The sequence below is a fragment of the Notamacropus eugenii genome, chromosome 4 (genome assembly GCF_028372415.1).
Source record: "Notamacropus eugenii isolate mMacEug1 chromosome 4, mMacEug1.pri_v2, whole genome shotgun sequence".
In the NCBI taxonomy this organism is placed as follows: Eukaryota; Metazoa; Chordata; class Mammalia; order Diprotodontia; family Macropodidae; genus Notamacropus; species Notamacropus eugenii.
The window spans coordinates 194,940,914-194,953,925 of record NC_092875.1 but is presented as its reverse complement, the minus strand read 5'-3'; the positions used below and the strand labels follow the sequence as shown (position 1 = coordinate 194,953,925).

At 38.6% G+C, this 13,012-nt stretch overlaps 1 long non-coding RNA gene across 26 annotated transcripts in view; it reads right to left on the bottom strand.

The window, feature by feature from the left end:
- Window positions 1-13,012, bottom strand: part of LOC140500898 (uncharacterized) — a 520,520-nt gene that overhangs the window by 318,888 nt on the left and 188,620 nt on the right. The gene's annotated exons all lie outside the window — the stretch shown is intronic.

The window sequence follows — 13,012 nt, the reverse complement described above, 5'->3', positions numbered from 1 at the left end:
AACAGAACCAGATTTTTGTCATGAGTAAAACCCATATGGAATGATTCAAAGAAAAATCAAAAAGCTAACAATATCCCTAAGGCTTGATTGTGCTTCTTTTTTTGGGAGGGGGGGAGTGGCAGGGCTTTCTATTTTTTAATTCCAAGACTTCACTTCAAAAATTTAGTAAGAAACTGGCTGATGCTTTGAGCCATAGAACAGTCATACATGAACAAAGTCATCCTTTCCATTATTTTCTTTTTCACCAAACATTGTCAAATTAACACGATGTATGTATGTATGTATATCTATACATATATACAGACATACATATATAATACATATAATGCATATACAAAAGAGGTTCTTGGATAAGGATACCAAGGTACAATGAACACAGGCATCTTTGGCAATTTTAAGTAGAATATAAATCACTCAAACTTGAGAGTGGCATAAAGTAAGACTTACAAATGAGTGATTTTAGCAATTCTGACACAAATTCCCTGTCTCTTTTTTCAATATGTTAGACATTTGCTATTAAACATCAGGTACTCTGAAATATAGATATGCATATACAATTGTGTGTAAATATATATGCACATATATGTGTGTATGCATACTTTTATGTATGTATATATCTGTGAAATGGTGATTACTGAGGGCCTTTGGAAGCTGGAAAAAAGATAATGAAAACTGAAGTAAGAAAGGTAATGGAGGGAATCAGGGAGAGAAAGAGAACAACAGATGAACCCCAAATCATGATATCTTCTTTACACTCAGCTGAAGTCTTTTTGTGTGTTTAACTGAGGTGGTGGTGGTTGCTTTTATGTTTCTGAAGTTGCCTAGGTAAATTAAAAAAAAAAAATGATTCCCTAGTGGCAAATCTTCTAGTGAAAATGGTCAGTATTTGGCTCAGATGGTCTTCAGACTCAGCCAGAAATCCGAGGTAGCTTAGAAGAGATTAAATATGCTTGAGAATTAATCAGTTAACCAATAAGTATTCGTTAAATACATACTATATGCCAAACATACTGCTGGACACTGTGGACATGACAACAAAAATGGAAGAATTCCTGTCCTCAAGGAGTCTATACAGGGTATGTTCCTTCACTCATTTTTGATGACCTTATCCTAATACACTGTATCTGATCTTGTGTTCTATTTTCAATTCTAGAGCCTTTAGGAAATTCACAACTGTGTGTTGGAAGGAGGAAAGAAAGGGAAAGAGGCTATGGTTACCATTGTCAAAGCACTCAGAGAGGAAGGAAGGGAGGGAGAGAGGGAAAGAAAGAGGGAGGGAGAGAGGAAGGAAGGGAGGGAGGAAAGAAGAAAAGAAGGAAAAAGGGTAATGAAGATCAAATGCCATTGCTTTCCCAAAAACAAATAGGCAAAGGCACTGAAGATGCCAGGGACTACCCTGAGTAGAGAGTAAAGAGATTTTAATTATACTAAATACAAAAGGAGGTCCAGGGCAAAAGGTCAGGATTTCCAAGAAGAAATTCAGATGGGCTGAATCTAGTAATGAGCACTGAGGACAAAAGAGTTCTCTCTCTCTCTCTCTCTCTCTCTCTCTCTCTCTCTCTCTCTCTCACACACACACACACACACACACACACACACACACACACACACACACACACATATCAGGGATTCAGGGATGCTTACCATGGAAAAGAGGTGGCTTAAGGGTCACTTAACAGCTGTCAACAAATATCTTATAGGCTATAGTATGGAAAATGGTTAGACTTGCTCTGCTTTGCCACATAAAGCAAAGTTAAGAACAGGGGATGGAACATGCAGAGAGACAGATTTAAACTTGATACAAGAAAAGATTTCCTAAAAGTTATAACACTTCAAAAGTAAAATGGAAACACACACACACACACACACACAAACACACATACACCCATGCAGAGTCTTCAAGTAGAGTTTGGATGTTGTTGCCAGGATGCCTACTTAATTATGAATTGTACTAGATAGCCTATGAGATCCTTCTCAACCCTGGAAAAGAGCTAAGTCCCTGGGAAGCTAAATTCATTAGCAGATCAGCAACCTAGGGTTGCAAGACAGCTGGCATACAGGCTTTCCATGGTCCCATATTCAGCGGGGAAAAGAAAAGACAGAACATCTTTCATCAGTGATTGTTGTCTTAACAATTCAGCTCAAGTTGTTATCTAAGTTCATTTGTTTTGATATGCAACAAAAACAAGAGGAAAATAATATTTCAACAGTCATTTTTATCCAGGAGCCTCCCACATGGTTCACAATGAGGATGTCTAAATCTCATCTCTAGGAGAAAATGAAAACTGAGTAGCATAGTAGGGCATACATTAAACATATTTCAATCAAGTAAGCAAACACCATTGAATGCTGAGTACAAACTGATAAGCACCATAGTGTTGAGGATGGGGTGACTTGCTTGGAGTCAGGAAGGATTCAAATTTCACGACTGGCACTTAGTTTTCCTACCAAGAAGAGGTACCTTTCTGAAGCTCACTCAATTTTCTAAGACTTCTCTACTAAGTTACAGACAGGCTGAACACTATTTTGGTTCCCCTACCAACAAAAACACAGACCTTTGCAATATTGACAAAACAAAATGAAGCATAATATAGGTGCATGTTTTGTGTATATTTGTAGGTATGTGTGTGTGCAAACATAGGTACACATATGCATATATGTGTGTACTTTATATAGTAACATGTATATGACATATATATTTTAAGAATTGTCTGGTCTAAAGAACTTATGATATTCTTGGGGAGGCCAGAGTGCTACTCAAATAATAATATCAAGTTTCTATACAGCTACCATCTTGCCATCTCCCTATATCTATCTGTATCTCCCTACTATCCTTAAAACTACTCTGACACCATTCCTCCCTATAATAGACAGTACTTTCTGTTTATCTGCAAAGGGACCTCTCTAGACCATGCAATTCAATTTCTAAATCCAGTTATCTACCTTTAAGTGACCCATCCCACACTTTGTTCTTATTACTAAAATAAGTATAATACTAACAGAGAAACTTTTCTTCATATATTTTTATTTAATTACTGACATCTCTGGGGTGAATTCCTCCCAGTTTATGATGTACAGCCAACATCTGGCCCAATGAACACTGCATACTAAAAACCTGACCTTGAACTTCCTCTCCACAGAAAGGGCACTACTTTTAAATATGAAGTCAAAATAAGTTTAATCTTTTTAAAAAGGATACTTTTTTTAAACGTGCTTTTAAAGTATGACTTCAGCTAAGGACAAATTGGGCTGCAATGTATATTTTTAGTTCCTAAGTAGGCACTCACATGTCATATGTAGCTCCTGACCACAGAGATTGTATACTAAATATGGGCCTGTGCTCATGTATACAGTATAATTGTGGAATTCTATGCTTCAGTCTCCAAGCCACAAGGAATAACAGGGCTCCAGAAAAAGGAATGAGCTTAGCAGTTGTCTCCCTCCAGAACCCAACGTAGTTTACTCTGTGAATTAAGCTAAGAATCACTGAGAAGATTCCGGGCTCCAGTCTTCAATCCCCAAATTGATAGACTCAGTTCCTTCTGTAGCCAAGAGTTTTCATTGTTGATTCTGAGAGGGCGCCAGCTTAACACTCGTTACTGAGCAGTTCTGTGGTTTTCCACCTTATCCAAACCCATGAGTGTGGCAGAGGTGTGTGCCTGGAATCCCAATTAGTTGTGAGCAGTGATTAGTAAAGGACATAAAATAAAATGGAGAGGGGCAATCTGAAGGCAGTGAAAGTACTGCCTGGACAATGAAAAGGAGACAGAAGGCTTCACCAGCTCGGGATTGGTGTCTGCCATGGGGAGAGGCGAGGGAGATAAAGGGGTGGGAGGTCTGATAAACTCTGGACTTTTCGAAGATGGAGACCTTGTTTGAGTAACATGGAGTGGCAACATCCTGCTTTTGTTCAGTTCTGTAAGCAGACTTCAGAAAAGAAAGCACAGGGCACACAGGGAGGAAACTCCTAAAGCATGGACTTCCAATTAGACCACGAACATCACCAGAGGAAAAGGAAAATGTATCTGTCTACTGTTTCCTCCAAATCTGTTCTTGTTTTATCTGAAACCTCTCAATGGCAAACATTCTAAAAACTGTACTCGGGTTCAAAAGTTCACTGGGGGCTAGAAAAGTGGTGGCACCACATTCAAGGGGAAAAAGGGTCTGGGGGCTACAGACGTGAAAGGTTATTGAATCTGGCGCCTCCCACTCAGGCCATCTGCAAAAGCTTGGGGTTTTACAATCGTCGTGACCTTCAGGCCCGGTGCAGCTACTCAAATGGCACCTGCCAAGGATTAAGAATCCTGCTGGTGAATGATAGTTTCCCTCCTTTGGTCTGCAACTGTTTTCACATGATCGAGTGGAGAAGGAGCAGACAGAGGGGGCAACCACAGAGCACAGCCTTCCCCTGTCCTCAGCAGACAGGCTGAGTGAGCAGTAAACACTGAATTTTCATTCCTAGACCTGTCCAAGTCACCACCTGCAAAAATCTTTGTCTCAAATTTTTGTGCATGTTTACCTCAGCTCGGGTTTCAGCTCACAAATAATTAAGGCCTATCAAAGGAATGGCTCTAATGTGGAAAACAGACCATCTCCGGTGAGCTCATTACAGTGCGTAAAAATGAATGTGAATCTTTGTTGTTCGGGTTTTTTTTTTTCCTTTTTGAGACCTAGAGAGAACTGCTGACTATTTGAACTCTAACCTAGTTAAAACAGAAAAGACCTTAAGAGAGGTAAGCTGGGAGGCATCTCACAATAATTGCTGATAACATCAATAAAACAGAAATCATGTCATGGTTTGCAGGGCGTCTAAATAAGCACCCACGAAATGACAAAATGGGGAGTCACTTCACAAAGTGTGGGTTCATAAACTCAAACAGCTCTGGAAGAGAGGGGAGGGGAAGGAATTGATTGCATTATATAACATATTTTTCTTTAAAAAATTTAGTATAATAAGATAATGGAGCTGAGGGGCACACAGGTATACGAGTTCATTGTTATACTGAATTCCCAATGTGGAAATTGCCTTCACTGATTTGAGTCAGGAACCCATCATCTTAGAGAGTCACCCAGAGAAGTGAGAGATTAAGTGATTTGACCAGTCACACAGCAAATCCATGCTGAAGACTGGACTTGAATCTAAGTTCTCCTGGTATAGGGCAGTTGTCTATCGCTTACACAATCACACACACACACACACACACACACACACACTTCCCTCCTAATCTTGTGGATAAGGAAGCATCTAGACTACCTACACAAGGTTTGTCCCTTCTGGGTATGCACCAGTTTTCTCTAATGGAGAATATCTCATTTCTTAAGAAACAGTGTGAAGTGGCAAGATTCCTGTCTTTGGAATCAAAAGACCTGGGTGCAAAGTCCCATGCTTTGACCATCTGTGACCATGTGCCAATTATAACTTCTCCAAGCCTCAGCTCCTTCTGATCTATAACATAACCATAATGAATACCCCACAGTGTTGTTCTCATTGTCTTGAGAATGGTACTTTGTCAACCTTTACAGAATTTGTGAATTATGGGATCTCAGGGGCCATCGAGCCCAGCCCACAGCAATTTTACACCCTTCCCAACCTCCACCAAACACATCCCCTGATACGTAAGTCATACATACAGCCTCTGCTGGAAGATCTCAAATTAAAGTATTTAATTGTGAGCTATGATTCACATTTATTGCTTAATAGTTCTCTATCAGTTCTCTTTTAAACATGGGAATATGTTTCAGACAAGAGTAGGAATATTCTAGCAGCCCACTCTTTCAGTCTCAGAGAATGTGTGCCATTCCCTTAAAAGGACAATTTAGTACCTAATATAAAGAAAACACAGAAAGCCATTTCCACACTAAATTTTCCCATTGGCCCATAATAACTCAGCTATTTTTCAAGAACCATAGGAACCAAAAGAAGTAGAGGATGATCAAACCTTTCAACCCTAGAGAGGTCAAAAATCAATCCAGGGTCATCCAAGAGTGACTGTGCAGTGGCTTTCCTCTTGAGGATTCTACTCTGGCAGTGTTTAAAAAGAGAAAAAAAAGCTATTGATATCTGTCTCTTTCTGTATCACTCTTCCTCTGTCTCTACCCATGTTTCTCTCTCTGCATCCCTCTTTTTCTCTTTATGTATGTCTCTCTTTTTCTCTGTCTCTTTATTTCTCTGTTTTTGTCTCTCTTCCTCTGTGTCCTTCTCTTTCTGTGTGTGTGTGTGTGTGTGTGTGTGTGTGTCTTGGTCTCTGTCTTGTTCTCCCACATACAATGCACATACAAGTAACATGTACATAGTGCTAACATGCCATCCATGTGTAATACTGATCCTGTAGCACAATCGGGAAGTTAACATTTCAGATGCACTTGCATTTGGTAGGAAAAACAGCATTTAGACTCAACTATGAGGTTACAGGGGGTAGAGGATCTTAAAACTAGACTCAGAAAGAAAGGATGCACTTCTCATTACCAGTCAACATTCTTTACTCACTCAAATGTACCAGCCTATGCTCCAAACCTTTCAGGACACTGGAGGACTGACAGGTTCAAAATTCATATCTGCTGCATTAGCACTTAATTGAGGTAAATGTCAACTGTTGGTGTCCAGGTGCTGAAAACTGTCTGCCTTCCATTTAAACAATAAGACCCGACAGGCAGCATACTTGTGGGTGATTACTTTGAAGATCAAATGAAGGCCAAAATGACTTTACCCATCTAAGTGGAATAGTTGTTCAAAATGCAGCGCCTCAAGTGCCGTGCTTGAGATCACAAAATGGATTTTATACATTTAAAAGAAAAAAGAAAAGCAGGCAGATCAGTGCATTTTCAGAGTACAGTATTAATGACAAGTATGACATCACCAGCAGCCAATGAGAAAGCTCTTTGGTGTCTGGTGTTCTAACACCATTTCATATTTATGGATAAGCACCAGGAGGGTGTCAACCCCAAGCTACATTTCCCTCCCTACTCACTTCTAAATAAAGCGACTGCTTTCATTCAGCAGCCAAACTGCCAGGAAAAAAAAAAGCCCTCAGTCTCTTTTCCTCCTCATCTCAGTATGTTTTCTGACAATCCTGAAACAATAAGTAGAAGGTGGGGGAGAATGGATGAAACCTTGTGTCACTGCTCCCTGCTCACTCTTAGACAGTAGAGAGCTTTAGAACCTCTCTACACAGAAGAATACACCAGGGCTCTTTGCACTACCAAAGAGCCCTGAGGGCTTCTAGAAAAAAAAAAGAGTATATATGCTCTAGGTGTGTCTAGGTCAAGGTTTTTCATAACTAAACAAATAGATTTTTTTTTTGGCTGATCAATTTTTTAAAACTTTTACTAGTTTCCCATTCTTTAAAATTTCTATTTCCCGAAACCATTAAAAAAAAGTAGAGATGATAAAAGCTAACACTACTGTGATAAGGAATCCATCCATCCATCCAATCATTCACTCACTCAAGGAATATTTATTTCAAATGACAATATTTATGTTAATCTTGGACAGGTATAGCCCTAGTTAGCTGTTATAAGAGGTGAACTCCCATCACCAAACTGGATCTGAGCTCCTCCAACTGACTTCTGGAGTAGGCAGGGGTAGGGTAAAATATCTTTCATATTTTTCACATTTCATTGTTCTTTTTCTTCCACAGCTGTCCTCTTGGGTCTTCCCAAAGATGTAGATCCAGGGGATGTAGGAGCAGCTGGGGAGTCAGAACTGGGCCAGTTAAGCAACAGCATGGCAGGGATTTGCTTTCAATCCAAGACAAAGGGAAATTCTGAATATACTTCCTATTCTCAGGCAAAGCAAAGAATGATTTCTCCCATCTAGGAAGAATTCTCACCCAGACAACTCACTCCATGTTTTTTTATTCCATAACCACTCCTTAGTCCCCAGGAAATATACACCTACAAACACATGCTCTTTTTTCCAGTGACCTAACAACTCTAAACTGTCATAAGGTTGATCACCAAGGATGTGAAGACAAAATTATCAACCTTAAGTGAAGATCTTGGCCTTTTAGCAAGGTTGCCGGGAGGATCAAGTGAGGTAGTGTTTGTAAAGCACTAAGCACAGTGCCTGGCACATAGTAGGGCCTCAAAAATGTTAATTCCTTTCCCTTATCCCCCTTTTAGCAAAGATGATAGTTTGGCCTAATGACAGAGAAGCAGTGACAGATAACAAGAAGACAATCCATTTCCACAATGTCATTTATAAGTTTAACAAATTATACAGAGAACAGTCTGAGTATAATAAGCTTTCTACAAGGCCCATCATATGAAATAGGGACTTTCTGATACTCTTGGTTACCAAAAAAACAAATAACTTATACTCATAACTGGCATGACTCAAAATGGGAAGGGAATTCAACTATCAATCTATTAAGTAAATTCAAAAGACATTATGTGTGTAAAGATGATAGATCATCTGTTTGGGAAGGGATAACTTTCCCTGGTAAAGGAGAGAGTCCAGAGTCATTTAATCAGGATCAACTTATTTGATTTGCATTGCATCCTTCCAAGTTAAAGCATTCCTACTTCCTGCAGTGCATTCCATAAAACTCATACAAACAAGCCCTCCTCCCCTTCTCCACCCACATAATCTTTTCCTCCTGCAGAGCCTCCAGTGAAATTGGCTGAACCTCAGTACAAGGAAAAGACTGAAGTATATAGCGCAGAGGGAAGGACCCTGACCTGCTGAGTCCTGAATGAAGAAGTTATCTAGAGCTTGCAAGAAAAGGCAAATGACAACTTCTTTTATTTTTTAGTACCTTGGTTAAGAATAACATAAGAAAAACAGGAAAATGGTAAATGCTGGAGAAGATGTGGGAAAATTGGAAGACTAATTCATTGTTGGTAGAGTTGTGAGCTAATCCAACCATTCTGGAGAGCAGTTTGGAACTATCCCCAAAGGGCTATAAAAATGTCCATACCCTTTGACCCAGCAATACCATTTCTAGGTCTGTATCCCAAAGAGATCGTAAATATGAGAAAAGCACCCACCTGTACAAAAACATTTATAGCAGCTCTTTTTGTGGTAGCCAAGAACTGGAAATGGAGGGGATGCCCATCAATTGGGGAATGGCTGAACATGTTATGGAATATGAATGTAATGAAATACTACTGTGCTATAAGAAATGACAAACAGGCAGAATTCAGAAAAACCTGGAAAGACTTATATGAACTGATGCTGAGTGAAGTGAGCAGAACCAGGAGAACACTGTACACAGTAATAGCCATAGTGTGGGAGGACTGATTTTGAGGGACTTGGCCCTTCTCAGCAATTCAAGGACCTAAAACATTTCCAAAGGACTCATGATGCAAAATGCCATCCACATCCACAGAAAGAACTATGGAGTCTGAATGCAGAGTGAAACAGACTATATTCTCTTTTGTTATGTTACGTTATGTTTTGTTTTTCTTCTGGTTTCTCCTATTGATTATAATGCTTCTATGCAACATGACTAATGTGAAAGTGTGTTTAATAGGATTGTATATGTAGAACACATATAAGATTACATGCCGTCTTGGGGAGGGAGGGGAAGAAAATTTAAAGAAAGTGAATGTTGAAAACTGAAAACAAATAAATTAATAATTTGGGGGAGGGGGAGAGCAACAAAAGGAAAAAATGATCCCCTTTTGTTCCAAGTAGCAAACAAAGGTGTGCCATCTTGAAATTTGTAAAAATTCACAACTAAGAAAAAACCCCACAAAAACACAAAAAACCCAAGACATAAAAGCCTGAGTGAATGACAAAAAGAAACAAATATATCTCATCTGCAATCAAAATTTCCAAAAATAAATGTTTATGCAAATGTTTTTAAGGGATCCTCTCAACACTATTTTCATAATGCAAATGGAATCTTTGCCAAAACCCAGTTATTAAGAAGGTCTTGTAAACAAAGTCCCCTCTTGACTATCTATTCAAACCAGTGGAAGAAATGATTGGTTTGGATAATTCAATAATCACTTATACTTGGTTTGGAATGCATTATACCGGGGTGTTAGGCTGGCAACAAACTTCACTTCCTGATTCGGTATAGTTTAGGCTAACATTAAAATTAATTTGAAGCTCCAGAACACGTAGCAACTAATAACATCAGGAAGTTGTTGGCTGATGACAGGAATAAAGCAACTGTGGGTTGTATTTTTGTTGTGTTTTTTAATTGTCACAGATAATCCTGATTTAGCCACATGTGGCTAATCAAAAGTTGATTGTACCATATGGTGACAAAACTTGCCATGATTGCGATCGAAAATTCTGCCATATTTTTTAGAGATGTTGATTTGCGAGATGCCAGCATCTGATTTGCATAAACAGTAATATAACTAGATAGGGACAGGGTGCTGCTACATTGGACAGGCCACCGGAAATAGCAAACTAAGATTATGTCCACTTGATTCAGTTACGTTGATTACATCCCCTCTTCAAGTTCTACCAGGGCAGAAACTTTTTTTTTTTTGTATCAGCTTTATCATTTCTGTGCCTAGCACTGTGCTAACAAAATAGGTGTTCCTGTAAAACTTGCCAGTGAACTGAAAGACTAGTAAATTTTTGTGCAATTACTCTCAATTACAGAAGACTTAGCAATTTAATGTGAGAGAATCCTATCCCGATTGTTTGGTCCTGCAAATCTGGGCCAGGAAACAGATGTGAAAGCAAAGCAGAATACAAGGCACAGAAATTCATGAGATATTCCATGGGCATCCCAGTATTTGTTTCATATATTTTTCTGGAAGCCTGCAAAAACTCATCCAACTTTCTTATGAATTCTCTCATCAAGAGATGCAAACAACATGCAAAGCAATTGGTATGAAACATTCCTCTCATGAGAATGTCCCTTCTTCATCACTCTGTTTCTGTCTCTTTCTCTCACCGTATCTCTATCTTAATCCCAGGTTTAAGATACAGGAAGCTAGGAGGTACAGAGCTTGAGTGTTGAGCCTGGAGTCAGGAAGATCTGTATACTTAATAGCTGTGTGACCCTGGATAAGGTGTTTGCCTCAGTTTCCTCATCTGCAAAATGGGGATAATAATTGCATCTACTTCCCAGAATTGTGGTGAGGATAAAATATTTATAAAGTTCTTAGTACACTCCCTGGCATAGAGTAGGTGCTGTATAAATGCTGTTATTAGTTCCAACACTTACTAAATGTATGACTGAGTCACTTAAATTTCCTGAGCCTCAAATTCATCAAACATAAAATAGGTATCATAAGAGTTTATTAAGGAATGTCAAGGGGACTATGCTTGGGTAAATCATAAAGCACAGGAGAAATGGGAGATATGAAGCCAACTTCCATACATAGCACTGATTGTGAAAAGGTCTCAGATCTTAAATAGAGAACTTGACTTTTGCCATTCTTTTTTAAAAGCACTTCTTCTACCTTGGTGGATGAACACTCATAAAGAAAGGTGGGGATGTGAAGGAACACACCTCATTCTTGAAAACAACAAAACAGAGAAACTGAAATTTTCCTTTGGTATCATCACTCATAAAAACAGAAAGACTGCATTGTACAACCCAAAGATTGGCCTAGTATGGAATTTCTTGTTTGCATTACACATTCAAAGCATGAGAAGTCTGCACAAGGGTTTTGTTTTTTTTTTTAAGAAGAGGAAGATAATCAAAATAGGCATTTATATTTATTTTTAGATATCAAAGTAGTTACTCATTATTGGGAGGGGGACCTTATTTAGATAGTGCTGGAACTCTGCTTTGACTTCTGAAATCCTTAGAAAAGGCATCAGAAACACAGAAGTGAAGGCAACAACTCTTCTCCAAAAAGTTAATGCAAAGATGTGCACCCAAAAACCCTCTAGATGAGAGTGGTTGGACAAGATGATTTCTAAGGACCCCTCTAGTTTTAAATCAATCACCCTATAAGGAGTCCCCCTGATTCTTGTACACTTTCCTTTCACTTAATTATCAAGAGATCACCATGAACCTGCAAATTATTTAAACAATGAAAACTCTATTTATCTGAAAACTTATCAAAGTGGACTTTTATGGCCCTTTCCACTGCTACAACATCGTTTCTCTGAGACAGGAAGTGAATCATACTTAGTTACTCTAAGGTAAAAGGGAAAAAAAGACTTAAAATCTTAGACAACTTTTTCTTCTCATACATGATTCAGTTCAACAAATGTTTATTATACTCTCTGAGTAAAATTTTCAATTTTGTTTATAGTGACTCAAATCAGCCCTTCTAAACATTTAGTCTGAATGGTTTGCATCTCGAATAATCTAATTTGGCTTACATATAAAATTAGATTCATGTCTGGAGCACCAGGTCATCTCTCTCTATTTCCCATTCACAGTAACAGGCTGTGTCAGCAAAGAATATTTATAGCATCAATATATTTGAGATCAAAGGCGGACATGGTTATACCAGTATCATGGGTCATGTCACACAAAGAGAGAGAGAGGCAAAAAGAATGAGTCCATTTGAGTATGAGCCAACACAGGACCAGAAGGGTATGTTAAAAAAGCCTAGTTTGAACACTTACATTAAGATTACTAAGTGAAGCATATAAAAATATTACTTGATCTCCTGATTTTTTGACCTCTTTTTCCCCTCACCTTTTATCTAATTCTATTTAAGCCAAAGAGGACACAGAGGAAAAGAATAGAATGTTAATTTTAGGAAAAGACAGAGCAACTCTTGAGACATACAACAATCCAGCTGTATTCATCCATATATTCACCTATAGATTTAGAGATAGATGGGATTGGGATTTCGTAGTACATCCCGTCCAGTCCTTTCATTTTAAAGATAAGGAAACTGAGGTCTAAGACAAAGTAAAGTCATTGGCTCAAAACCACTTGGGGCAGTGAGTAGCAGAGTCATCGTTTGAACTCAGATCTTCTCACTCAAAAGACAACTTTCCTATTGACTTTGTCCACGGTACCATGCTACCAGTCATAGAAAAATGGAAACACCCTCCGTGGTAATGCAAGAAACAAGATGTCTAAATTTGAAACTTTGTCCTCAACCTTAGTTAGACCAGAAGAAAAAAAAACTA